Source organism: Typopeltis vanoorti, chromosome 21 (assembly GCF_054136105.1).
Source record: "Typopeltis vanoorti isolate ZY-2024b chromosome 21, IOZ_Tvanoo_1.0, whole genome shotgun sequence".
In the NCBI taxonomy this organism is placed as follows: Eukaryota; Metazoa; Arthropoda; class Arachnida; order Uropygi; family Thelyphonidae; genus Typopeltis; species Typopeltis vanoorti.
Genome location: NC_143569.1, coordinates 58,120,152 through 58,134,072, shown reverse-complemented (window position 1 = coordinate 58,134,072; position 13,921 = coordinate 58,120,152). Strand labels below are relative to the sequence as shown.

Here is a 13,921-nt window from a genome sequence, read left to right as displayed (position 1 = left end):
ATTTAAAAAAAAAAAAATTGATAAGTCCATTATTATAACAGTCACGCACGCACGTGCACACACACACACACACACACACACACAAATAAATAAATAAATAAAAATTAAGATTTTTATAGTCCCATTTTTTATAATGAACTCTTTTTGAAAACAAACACTGAAATATAATGCCACCATAAACAAAATACCAAATTTTTTTCCCCTATTTATAACTTGTCCAAATTTGAAATCAGTTTATTCACATTATTATGTAGTATATATACATATTTACAGAGTAGTGTGTTTGTTAGATATATTCTATATATACTATGTTGCAAAAATTATATGGTTGCCTGATTGTTTCACAGATCTCAGTAACCTTAGACCTACATTTGACCCTGTGTGCCCATTTTCTTATTGTAGATTTTCCAAATGTTCATAAGTAGTGTTTCATAAGCCTCAGTAAATGTTTACCCACCTGTGGTTCTGTCTACCCATTTTTCTGATAAACTTCCTCCTCAAAAATGTTATTTTTTCACTGAGCCTGGATATACCACTTTTCTCGTCAACCAATGTTTTAACTATTCTCAAAGATATTCTTCTTAAGTCGATTTGAATCAGGTTCCTGTGTTAGCCAGTTAACTCTTGCACTTCCATTTCCTTGAACCATCTTGCCATAGCCCTTGCACAATTCATAGTCTACCCACAGTACTTGTGTACTATAGTGTTTGCAGAAAAATGCTAAACAGCCAGTTATTTAGCATGCATTCTTTCTTTTATACTTGTGTTATTGGTACACACTTCAAGAAAAATGGGGGTTGTCTGTATAATTTTTGTACTGTAGTGTATATGCTATAAATCAGTTGCACTTTAAATAGTGTTTTTATATTCATTTATTTCTTTTAATAATTTTTTTTTTAATATTAGAAAGATTTTGAAAAAATTTCTAGGGAAATACTAGTAACAATAGAAAATCTGATCTTTATAATAGCTCGTAATATCAGTCATTATTAAAAATCGAACATTAGAAATAAAATATGATATAACTGAAAGACATGTAGAATAACTGAGTTTTTAAATATTTAGTAAATATATATATACATACATATATATATATAGAGAGAGAGAGTTTGCAGTTGACTATGAGTAGACTGATTGATTTGGACATCCTCCTTTCGTAATCACAATACAGAAAACATCATTATCATATATTGATTAAATAATTTGATGTTAACCCATAAATAGTAAATATATTATAATAAGGCATAAATAGCTTATCCCTCTTATAAATATTTAATATTAACCTCTGAACTTTCCTGCCACATCCAGTTCATCACTTTTATCAGGGTTTTGTCTTGATCATGCTGTGCTGTGAAGAGAAGTCGTTGGTCATTTTACAGTCCTACTTGTCGCAATGGTTTCCTGGAGTCCTCCTGTTATCAGGTGATCTATTCTCTTAAGAATGTATGGCTTTCACTCATTGGGAGAAGTAAATGCCATTATAATTATTTTGTATAACTAAGCTTCCTCTGTTGGTGCAGTAGTGTTTAATCGATCTCTATGAATAAAACAACATATAACAAGTCCAGTTTAACATGAAAATTCACTTGGTTATTTTAATGATAGTGTTAACATAAACTTTCAGCAAAGGTAAATAATTTTTTTTTATTTAAGTTTAAAAAAATTTTAAGAAGCATTATATTAGTTTCAAATTTTGTTAGTGCTCCTTACAGTTGCAAGTCCAGGTTATTGCATTAAAAATGAACTTTGAAGTTTTTGATGTCTTCAACAGAGAGAGAAAGAATTTAATCAGAAATGTATTCTTTCTAGCTGTTAAACCAGGTAGGTGGTGTACAGAAATTTATCTTGTTTACTTGTTGACTATGCATGAATATTTGTTTTAATATGTGATCACTAAGTGAACAAAGACATTTATAAATTTGGAAATATCAGTAAATGTCTTAGTTACTTGGGCAAAACGTCATAGTGTTTAATCACAATTTTATGTTTTATTACCTTTGATCATGAGCAATGCATGGTCAGTGACAAGGATTTTTTTTTTTTTTCCTTCACTTTGTATGTTGCACAGAATGTGTTATCAAGAACTTTGCCATTTCATTTTGCCATAGCTTTTTATTACTATATTTATTCAGCTGAAACCAGAACTGGTAACAGAAATATGTGTTTATTATTCTAATAATTCATAGGATGGGGAAGGGAACGACGGTTGACATGGTTGAATATTTCTGATAAACCAATTCCAAAAAAGTTAAAAAAAATATTATGATCATGGTGCAAGAATGGGAAAACACAAAACAAGTGCCCTTTGATGTCTTTGATATCAAAATTCAGTGTTGTTATTTTTTAAAAAAAACATTATTTCTTTATTGAATTTTGTTTTTAAATGTAAGCGAAAAAATGCAATGCCAATTACTTCTGTATAATATTCAATATGCTGGAAACAGGGAAAATTGCAATGAACTGTCAACTTTCATGAAATGGTAATGAGGGAAATACATACATTTTAAATGAAAGTTACTTGTACTTTGATGGCTTTGTGAACTAACAAAACTGTGGAATATGACAGATATCATTTAAAAAGTAAAATTCTTAGTGTTGTTATTTTGAGTGTACCTTTCTTATACTAGAATTAATAATAATAATAATAAAAAAAGTTATTTAAATTTACTTATAATTGCAACCAAACTTGCTACATTTTTACTTCATTTCTTGCTGAAATAAGTTAATCTCATTAACTAATTTATTATAAAAGAAATTTTATTAAGTTGTTTTGGTGGATGAAAGATTTTGTAATCTAAACCCAAACACTTTAATTAACTTTGAGTAATATAATTATGTATTTACTGTATTTTCTGGTGTATAAGACATGCCCCAAGACATTTAATACAATTTTCTGGAAAAAACCTAAACTTTAAAGTATGATTTAAAAAAAAAATGGATAAAATAATAGGTAATTTTTAATAGTAAACTGACCTTTCAGAAACCTGCAAAACCCAAGTCACTGTCATTTGACTCTTCTCTATCATCATTAATTTCTTATAATATAGAAATAATTTTGTCTTCATATTCTTTTGGCATTTTTTGACTGATTTTTGTTTTTGTACGCATACAAAGTCCACTGCATTTCATGAAACGGTAACACCATGACACACCACCTTTAAAATCTTCAATGTTACGCTCACAGGCTACTTTGACTGCATGTGTACGAATCATTTTTGTTGAAATGGCAATGCCATTTTGCTGATTTTCTTGCACCCATTTCAAAACTTCGGTCTCTAGTTCTGGCCACTTCGCAATTTTTCCACGTTCCGTACGCTTTTCTTTACGCAAATTGTACAAAATCTCCTTCTGACCACGCCAAGTTCTAATAATTTTTTCTGTAGGCAGAGGTTCAAAATGTCTTTCAGCTTCCCTATTCCCGTGTTCTTCCGCATATTTTACAACCTGCAATTTGTAACTTGAAGTATATGAATGTCGCCTGTTTTTTTCCATCACTAAAATCTACGGGGAAATATCAAACCGAACACAAAATATCTCGACACGTCAACTCAATACTGATAAACATCGGTAACTGATTACTCGGATAAGATATTATGAAACTTGAATAGGGGCTCCCCGTTCTTAGCCAATGATGCGCTAGAAGTCATGTGAAGGTCAGGCATCAATTTGATTGCACCATTAACCGCCTACAAAGATCTTGGAACATAAAAGGGAGTGCGTATGACTTTGAAAAGAGGAAACAATCTTTACCTTCATTTTATGACGCACCCCATTTTTACGGTAAAGAAATGCGTCTTATACAATGGAAAATATGGTAGTTATTATATCACTTCAAGCCAGTTTAATTAACTAATTGAAGGAAAACTGAATAATATACATTGACCATCAATTCAGTGGACTACAAAGACCAGAGGAATGGTTTGTTATAGTGGAATTAATTATAGTGAACTTTTAGTCAGTTTGTTATAAGGAGCGAGTTCACTATAAAGTGTTTGCTATAATGAGAAGTGACTGTACCAAATAAAAACTAAGCAAAACAGACTAGTATTTAGAAAGGTTTTTTCACTTGGTTAGAAAGCAAATTATACTTGCCAGGAATTCTTGTTTTAATCTTTTATCCAATTGTAAGCACATGAAGTTTGTGTGTGAATTATCTTCATGACTTGGCTACTTACATATGTATAGAGAGAGAGAGAGAGTGAGACTGTTGACTTCGCATCATTTGCCTTAGTGTCCCATAATGCAAAGCACACTTCCTTTCAGAAGTGCATAATGGAGAGTCACTATCCAGAGTCCAATTGTGAAGATACCTCATGTGCAAACTTTGTTTGCTTATACTTGGATAAAGGATTAAACAAGAATATAATTTCTTGGCAAGTATAATTCACTTTCTAACCAAGTTAAAAAAAAAAAAAAAGAATTCTACAATTATCTTTGATCCAGTGTATTTTAATAATAAGGTGATACACCTTTTTGCTACTTATATATGAGAAATATATGACTTCTGCGTTACTTCAACTTTGGTATCTTCCTGGGTCTTGCTCCCTCTGTAAGACCTCAATAATGGTTGAAACTAGTCTGGATAGTTACCGTCCCTTAATGCATTATTCAATTCTGAAAGGAAGTGTGCTTTGCATTATGAGATACTGTGGCAATTGATGGGAAGTCTTCAGACTCTATGTACAAGTAACTCAATCATGACGATACCTCTGTGCGACCTTTGTTTGTTCACTTGGATAAAGGATTAACAAGAATATAATATCTTGCCAAGTATAATTTACAATGCTGGTATTTTCATTGTTTTTGTTGTTGATAAAGTGAAATAATTTCTTGAAAGATCAAGAGTTAAAGGTTATAGATGTTAATTTCATTATTTCTTGCTTTGCTTAGGTATGAAATCATAAACAGAAAACTTTCTAAAAATATTCTTTTTAGGAATAAGAAGGATTATCAAGGTCTGTGAAGAAAAAACTTGTATAAATTATGTATACCAATGAATATACTGTTTTTGCCAATTATGAGCTATATACACCATAGGAATATTTCCCATAAATGACATAATCTTTTGTAGATATCTGTGGAATTTATTATTTACTGTTATGATAGTTAGATGGTGATTTCAAAAGCTATATATATTTTAAAAAATGGGAAGAAAACTTTGCTTCAATGGCATACTGCTATCATTGGGCACATTAACTATTTGCAATAAATCCTATTTAATTAAACCTCTGATAGTTTAATCAGAGCATATCCCATTCACCCCATGAACTAAATATAATTTTGTTTTGCTGATGAAGGGATAACTGAATACCACATTGAAATAGAGTTATGCATTAAGCACAGTTACAGTATTTAATTGACAAAGGTTAATTTATAGTACAGATACTTCAGTACATGTATTTCCAAACTATCTTCTTTAGGGGAACCTTCTGTGATATCATAGGCACAAATAAGTTTGTCCATTTCCCCATTTATGAAGTTTGTCCACATTACTCTACTTGAAATTGCCTGCCATTAAGAAGTTTATCTTAATGTTTGGTGTTGAATGCTATTGCTACTCTCTTCCTTTCCTTGTTCGTTATTGTCCAAATACATCCTGACAATGAAATGAAATAGAATAAATATTATGAAAAGTGGGGGCGGCGGGGGGGGGGGGGGGGGCACATGTGGTTTGCTTCTGGAAAATAAGACAAGATTGTGGTTTGGTATCACTGAAATTCACTAGATTTTCTTCACCCCATTTATGAGTGGTGTAGAAAACAGTGCTTAAGACACTAGTTATAAAAGATCTTAAAGCTTGAATCATTTGAGTACTACAAGGTTTCTTGAATGAAGAAGAGTATAGTATACTCTTCAGAAAAAGTGTACATAAGATTTAAGCTTAGTGAGAGAAGGTTATTAATGTATAGCTGAAATAGTATGGGTGAAATCACAGTCCTTTAGTATACTAGCATTGGTAGGAATACATCAGAAATCATGCAGTAAATGACCAGAAAGGCTACTAATGATCCAATCACAAAGGATTTCGGGCAGATCACACAGTGGTACCTTGGCAAGGAGGTATCTATGTCAAACCTCATCACCTACTGTGAAAATATCAAGAGTGACCACGAGTTGCACTGAACTACTAATGTCTAGTATCCAAATGTGAGTAGTTAGAATATCTACTGTAGAGCATGAGTAGTGCAATATATATTGGTGATCACTAATTAATTATGGGCCTCTGAACAGTGAAGAAGTTAGCTGTTAAGGACTTTCTCTATTATTTCCAAGAGTGTTTAGGCAAGTGGATTAGTAATATATGATGGGTTGTTTTTATACTTTTTTTACTTATAAGCTAATAAATGCTGTCATGTTGGTGCCAGGGGAGTATGAAAGTTACAGACAATACTAGAGATATTCTTTCTGTATCTGGAACACAAATTTTTAGCATACTTGAGTGTTACCATTAGGGTAACAGACATTAGTATCTAGATTGTTCTGGACTTTCTAATGAAAGGTTAAAAAAAATAATAAAGGAGGTATGCAGTGAATTTTTCACTGTAAAGAAGGTGATTTTTCTTGGTCATGTTACAAGATTTGGAGGAGCAAACTGATGTTTCCATGATACTATTACCATCTGGATGTGGAAAGAGATGGAAAAGCAGAACTTGCATCCAGAAAGCTTGACTGAGTAGAAAGGCTTTTTTTTTAATTATTTTTTTTTATTTTGTACAGATTACCTCTTTTAAGATTTTTTTTTTTTTTTTTTTACAGATGTTGTAGGCCATAGTGTAGTAGTTTAAGTGCAAAGCTGGGATTGTTTTGAGCCATTTAAGATTGCTGAATTTTTCTTTTGTACTTCTCTGATATGCCTATTGGAGAACCAAGGTTTGGATAGTGGTTGGTTTTTTCGTGGAGTAAGATTTTTTTTATAAATTAATAAAGGAGGTATGCTGTGAATTGTTCATTGTAAAGGAGGTGATTTTCCTTGGTCATGTGTACAAGAGTGAGAGGAGTAAACTGATGCCAAGAGGTTGACTTTGTCTTAAAATGTTTCCATGATACCATCTGGATGTGAAAAGAGGTGGAAGAATGTAAAGGCCATCTGAGTACGTGGTTGGATCAGGACGCTAGAAACAGTGATCATCCTATGGAAAAGTGTGGCAAAGAAATCCTGGAGGACATTCCATTTAGCACTTATAATGCCAAAAGACACAAGACTGCGAGAATGTCAATCTGTAGAAACAAAACATCGACAGTGTTAGTCAGAGTTACTAAGAGGAGAGCTAATATCAACAGTACCTTTTTAGAAAAGGTCCATGCTAATAGAAGAAATATAGGAAATATATATTAAAGTTTAATTTAATTTATATTCTAGTATACGTTGTGAATTCCTTAAGTTATTTAGTAATCATATATAACCAACGTATAAGCCTGTCTACAAGAATTTTTTTATATATATGAGGAGTATCTAGTTGATGGATGAACAGTTTGTATTGTAACATTACCGACAGCAATGTAATAATTAGATAATTATGAAAAATGTGATAATTAGACTATAGAAAATTAACATTCAGAGATAAATAACCAGAGAGGTTTGCATGATCGTTGTCATTAGGAATATGGTAAAGGTAGCAAATCAAAAGTGGCAGCAAAATGAGACACTGAAATCTGAATGCAGAACAGATCAAGTAAGAGGGTATTAAAGATTTTATAGTCTCTCACATGGAATGTGAATCTATTAAATGCCCAACTTCTGCTCCTCTTATGGAAAGAATCATACAGAATATAGGTAGGATAATTAAAGTGAACTGTAGTTGTCAAAGTTACCACTTGAGATCCAGTAAGGAATAAGATATGCAATATAGGTGTATGTAAGTGATGATACATGTCACTAATGTTTGTCAGTGTCCCAGATTAAGTAGTTGTTTTTTTTTGGGGAGGGGGGAGTATTTTTGATATATATGATTACTAAATAACTTAAGGAATTCACAACGTATACTAGAATATAAATTAAATTAAACTTTAATATGTATTTGGCCAAACAGGCAGGACAGTGAATTGCAGAACACAAAGACTACATCCGGTTTCACCAGTACAACCACTCTGGGCTGGCAGACCATGCTCTGGATACACGCCATAGAATACGGTGGAAGAAAGCCACAATAATGCACCGCAGGAAGTTCAAATTTGAAAGACTATTCATGGAATCAGCCTCAGCCCTAAGAAACATGCCAAACCTCAACAAATTTGGATGTGTGAGACTGCCCCAAATTTGGGAGACGTACATCAGGAGAACTTCAGCCCAATGGCCAAGAATACCTAATATAACCCACTACGGGGCACCATCAGGACTTTAGGAAAAACGGTAGCTTCCTTGCTTCTTCCTCACTTGCTGCTTGTAGTGCCTGTGAGCACGTCTTTATCTTAAGTTCCCATGAAGATGGCAGCGTGACATTGCCGAAATATTGGAAATATATATTAAAGTTTAATTTAATTTATATTCTAGTATACATTGTGAATTCCTTAAGTTATTTAGTAATCATGTATAACCAACGTATAAGCCTTTCTACAAGAATTTTTTTATATATATAAGTTACAGTGCGACTAGCATTTATTATCATATACTTCATGGTTGGTGATGTTAGTAACTTAGAGGAGGGACATGCAATAAGGATGAAAGAATTGAGACATGATTCCCATTCCCAGACAAAGTCTGGGAATGGGAATCATTGAGAAACTGTCAAGTATGACCTTGACAGTTTCTCCCCTGCATATTGCTATAGCTGACAGAATGAATAGCAGCAGCATTATTTGCCAGCTAGTTTGGGAAGCCTCATGTTGCATTACCATCAGGTTTTGCTGTGTACTATTTTAGCATTCAGCCAACAGAACTGCTTTATTGCTATATCCTTAAGACTGCCAATCCTCACTGCAAGTCAGGTAATCACAACAAATCCTAACTGAATTTACCTATACACGGACTGCAATCCACTTGTAACACTTTTTCATCTTACTATTTCCTTCTTAACTGCATTTGACAAGAAACAAAAATTCCAACACACCGCCATGGCATCCTTAGTATGATTTTTTTTAATTGTTTTGCATGGTTTAATCATTTTAGAACTAATGGTTATCCCAGTATACATATTAAAGCTTCAAATAATTTAATGTTTTAAATTTAGAGAATTTAATAGATTCTTAATTAAGTGTTTACTGATTTACTAAGGGCATATCTTATATTTGATATTCATTTGAGAAAGGAATAGTGTTTGAAATTGAAATCGGCATTAAAAGATGGCAATAGAAAAACAAGAACTATTGCCATCTGTTAAAGCAGATCATAAGTTATGTATTTCAATACTATATTCTAGTACATTATATCTGAGTTTATAAGGATTTAAATAAAAGGATTGTTCCAGCAACTTAAAGCTTGCCAGTCAAGTGTCAGTAATTCTAAAAATTGGAGCTACATGTGCTGTAAGTGTCATTCTGGTAGAGAGGCTTATATGTTGTGCATTCATTACTGTATGTTTTAAGGAAATTACAATGTAGATAAACTATTGATTAAAATTATAAATTTAATTAATATTTTCAATATTTTGGCAAAGTCAAATTGCCATCATCAGGCAACACAATACAGTATGATATGTATGCCAGGCATTAAAAGCCATTAGCCCACTAGGAGTGGGCTGGTGGGTGGCTTTAGCTGTTGGACTGAAGTTCAGAAGATAAGTGCTTTCCACATTTGGGACATCTTCATGCAACCAAACTTGTTGAAGTTTGGATAGTTTCTTAAGGCTGAAGTAGATTATAGGAATAATCTCTTGTACTTATATTTGCTGCAGTGCAGTAGAACAGCCTTCTTCCAGCATATCTTGTGGTGGGTGTCCAAAGCTTAGTCAGGAAGTTCTGAGTGGCTGTAGCAGTAGAACTGCGTGTAGGCCTTGTTCTCATTTCTGATATTGGTCATCCCACTTGTTTAGCCATAATAGGACAATTTCCAATGCAAGAAACCTGGTAAACACCTGGCAGGTCTAGTGGTTATGGATGGTTTTTGGTGGAGTGGATAAGGGAAGCCAATTGCATTTTTTTAGGATTTTTGTTAGTTTTTGTAATGTACAGAATGGTGATGGATCGACTATAGTCTGTTCTTGGGGGGGAGGACAGTTTTGGGATTTTAATGTTTTTTTTTTGGGGGGGGGGGTTGTAGCTTTTGGTTAAGAAGCTGTTTGAGAATGTGGTCAAATTCAGTAGTGAGGACACTGTTATCAGAACAGATTAATTTTGCCCTGTTATATAGGATTTTTATAATCCCATATTATTGGGGGGGGGGGAGTTGATTGGCCTGTTGGTGAATGTTTCTGTTAGTGTCTGTGTGTGTGTGAGAGAGAGAGAGTTTTCTGTAGACAGAGAATGCAAGGGATTCATTAGACTGGTTTGTAATCAAAGTGTCCAGAAAGGCAAAGCTATTATTGCTTTCCTTTTCTGAGATGAACTAGATCCTGAGAGATGTGATAAGAAAGTGTTTAGAGCATCCAGGCTATGTGGCCAAATGGAGAACTTATCTACTAGTGTAGTCAAACAGCAGTGAGTTTATGTGGTGCACAATTTAAGGCTTTTTCCATGAACAAGGTAAAGGTAATAATTTATTTATAAGGCCATATATAATATCAACAGAAAATCAAAAACTATGGCCTTTAAAAGACAAGATCCAGCAAGAACTAAAATAGTAATAGATAACAAGATCTTAGAACAGGTGAATTCATTTAACTACCTAGGGTGTATGATCACATATGAAAAAGATATAAACGTAAAAATTGCAAAATATTTTAAAATAACAGGTGTAATTAACTCTATATTTAAACCAAACCTAGTTCAAAAACAAACCAGACTAAAAGTATGCAATACATTAGCCCTGCCAGTCTTAATGTATGGAAGCAAAATCTGGGCAATAAAACAAAAAAGACAAACAAAGATTAATAACAGCAGAAATGAAGTTTATGAGAAAAATTCAAAGTATACCCTATTTGATCACAAAACAAATGAAGAAATTATGAAAGAATTAAACCAAGAACCAGTAATACAAAAAATTAGAAAATATAAACGTAAATGGATGGAACACGTTCAAAGAATGAAAACAGAAAGATTACCAAAACAAGCCTTAAAGTACAAGCCATTAGGAAAAAGAAAATCAGGACGTCCTCTTAAACGATTCAATGATGACTTCTAAGGCCGGAACAGGCCATGCTAGGCCTAAATCCTTGATACGCATGATGATGATGGTGAAGGCCATATATTTCAGCCTGAAAATTACAGACCATCTTCAGTGGCAAAAAACAGTTGATACAAGGCAGAATCCAAACAATGGATTTTATTTGAAATAGAATGTGCTGCGTGATGTTATATTTCAAGTAACGTTATGTGCTAACTGAGGAAAAGGTTAATCATAACAGAATGTGTGTGTGAGAGAATTAATGATCTGTTATTCTAATCAGACTTTCCCATATTTTTGATAATGATTTCCAAATCAAGTTTGGGCAGTGAAGCAAAGCTTCATCACTCTCCTTAAATAAATGTCCACATTTGTATCAACAGTGATGTAGTAGGTGTGTTTCAGATCAAATAATATTGTGGTCTGTGTTTTTGTATTCTCTTTTCTATTGAGAATCCAGTAAGAGGGGAAATAAGTTGAGAGTTTATTGATGGGTATAAAAGTAGCTACTAAATCATATTTAGAATTCTGGAAATCGATTCTGAAACACCAGAATGTATGGGATTAGAACTCAGCGTACTGTTTTCTTGTTGTTTAGCTTAGGTTTGTTGGAGTCAAACAGACATTGTATAGTCCTTTCTGAGAAGCCATTTAATTTCATATATTGTTTGATATTTGTGAGTTTCTTGTAATTGATGAGGAGTCACACAATTAGTTTTAGTTCATCAAATTATTTATGATTCTTGTCTTTTGAAAAGGATGGTATGCAGATTGTTGAAGAATGTACGTCCAATGGAAGTGGACTTTCGATGAACCGATGTGGTTAAATCACCTGATGGTGAGTGGATGAGAAGAACATCTAGAAAAGATAATTTGTCTTTTTCTGCTTCCATGGTAAATTTGATACAAGGATGTAAAGTATTTATAGTAGCTAAAAACATTGGTCAAGTTTCTTTATTGTGAGGCCACAGTGAAATATTGGGTGTACTAAGTTCCTTGTGAATCCTATTTATACTACTTCAGACAAACTGGATGCTCAATACATACACCTAAACCTCTTTTTATGCGGATTCAGAGTTACACGAATTGGGATATTAAAAATAATATTTTTTATACAATTTTTATGCACTGTTATGCGACCGAATTAAAGTCTAAGTTAGGAAAAAATCCTTAATTCAAGAAAATTCTGAGAATTTTGTAGAATTGCATTCTCATTTCAATTAAGAAAATTCTAAATTCTAGAAAGTTCTGAGATTTTTTTTTTTTTTTTTTTTTTTTTTTTTTTTTTTTGCATTCTCGTTCAAATTAAGAAAATTCTAGATTCTTATGAATTTCATTTATTGGGAATTCCCCAAATTACATAACTGACTGCGCATAAAAAAGCAGTTTGAATTTGGTGTTTGAGTAGACAACACAGTTATCGCATTTTTTGCATTTGCATTTTTTAAGTGAAATAAAAATAAAAATCGCATTATAAAATTAATAATTTTGCCAAGAAATAATAAATGGTAAGCTATATGTAATTTTCAGACTTTCATTTCATTAACCGAAGATTTTAATCCAGCCGTCACATGATGTTGCCGATAACCAAAAAAAAAAAAAAAAAGGAAAGCCGTTTCCTTGGATATAAAAATTCAAATTTTAGATCTTCTTCAAACTGGGGAAGGTGCGGCAGCTGTGGGTAAGTATTTTGGAGTCAGTGAATCAACTGTCAGATCTATAAAAAAAAATGAAGAGGCTATTAGAAAAGAGGTATGTTCTAGTACAAAATCGAGTGTGAAATTATCATCATACACAAGAGACGTTGTTCTAGAATAGGCCGAAAAAGCTTTAGTGATGTGGATAGAAGATAATGTACAAAAAAGAATGCCAGTTGATGGAAATGCAGATTAAAAAACTGCAGCCAGATACTTCATCTCAATCGAGGAAAAAATATGAATTTCATGCAAGCAATGGTTGACTGGCTAAGTTTATTAAAAGACATGCTCTTCATAATATAAAAATTAAAGGTGAAACGGCTTCTGCTGATGAAACAACTGCTAAAGCATTTCCACAAAAACTTGCTAAAATAATTGAAGATGGAGTTACACTTGTGAACAGGTTTGAAATATGGATGAAACCGGCCTTTTCTAGAAAAAATGCCAAACAGAACTTATGTATCAAAAATGCAAAAAACTGTTGGTGGGTTCAAAGCAACAAAGGATCACATAACTCCTATTTTGTTCGAACACTTTAGGAGATCGGATGTTAAAACCACTGTTCATAAATCGATCATTAAGACCATGGCCAATGAAAGGCGTAGATTTTCAAAAATTACCAGTTCATTGGATTGCCAACAAAAAAGCTTGGGTGACCATTGATATTTTCACTGAATGGTTCCACAAACGGGGTGCTTAAGGGTCAAAGCTGTATAACTCAGAGGAGACCTCCACATAGCCTTTAAAGGAATGTGGAGAACCAACCAGGGCTTCTGACCTAATGTCCAATTCTCACCTTCTCATGGTGCACCCTGTTGGGTATCTACTTGGATACTGAACGGATGAGGATGGGCTGGCAATTTGGGATTTAGCCGACCAAATTGTATTCTTATTGGTTAAACCAAAATATAGAATGATGGTACAACATGACAAAATTTCATGCCGGCTGGGGCGTCGCCCGATTAAACAAGGCCCCCGTTGTTTTCGTCAGGGAACCAGGGCGAACAGCGAAAAGTCAGCTACTGGA

The 13,921-nt window shown here is 33.2% G+C and overlaps 1 protein-coding gene across 6 annotated transcripts in view; it reads left to right on the top strand.

The window, feature by feature from the left end:
• Window positions 1-13,921, top strand: part of LOC150094878 (luc7-like protein 3) — a 231,239-nt gene that overhangs the window by 182,421 nt on the left and 34,897 nt on the right. The window contains exon 10 of one of the 6 annotated variants that reach the window (XM_090410858.1): window positions 1,309-1,412. The exons of the other annotated variants lie outside the window; for them this stretch is intronic. The gene's annotated coding sequence lies outside the window, so the exon portion shown is untranslated. Of the gene's footprint in view, window positions 1-1,308; window positions 1,413-13,921 lie in introns of those variants that run through there. 6 annotated transcript variants of the gene reach the window in all.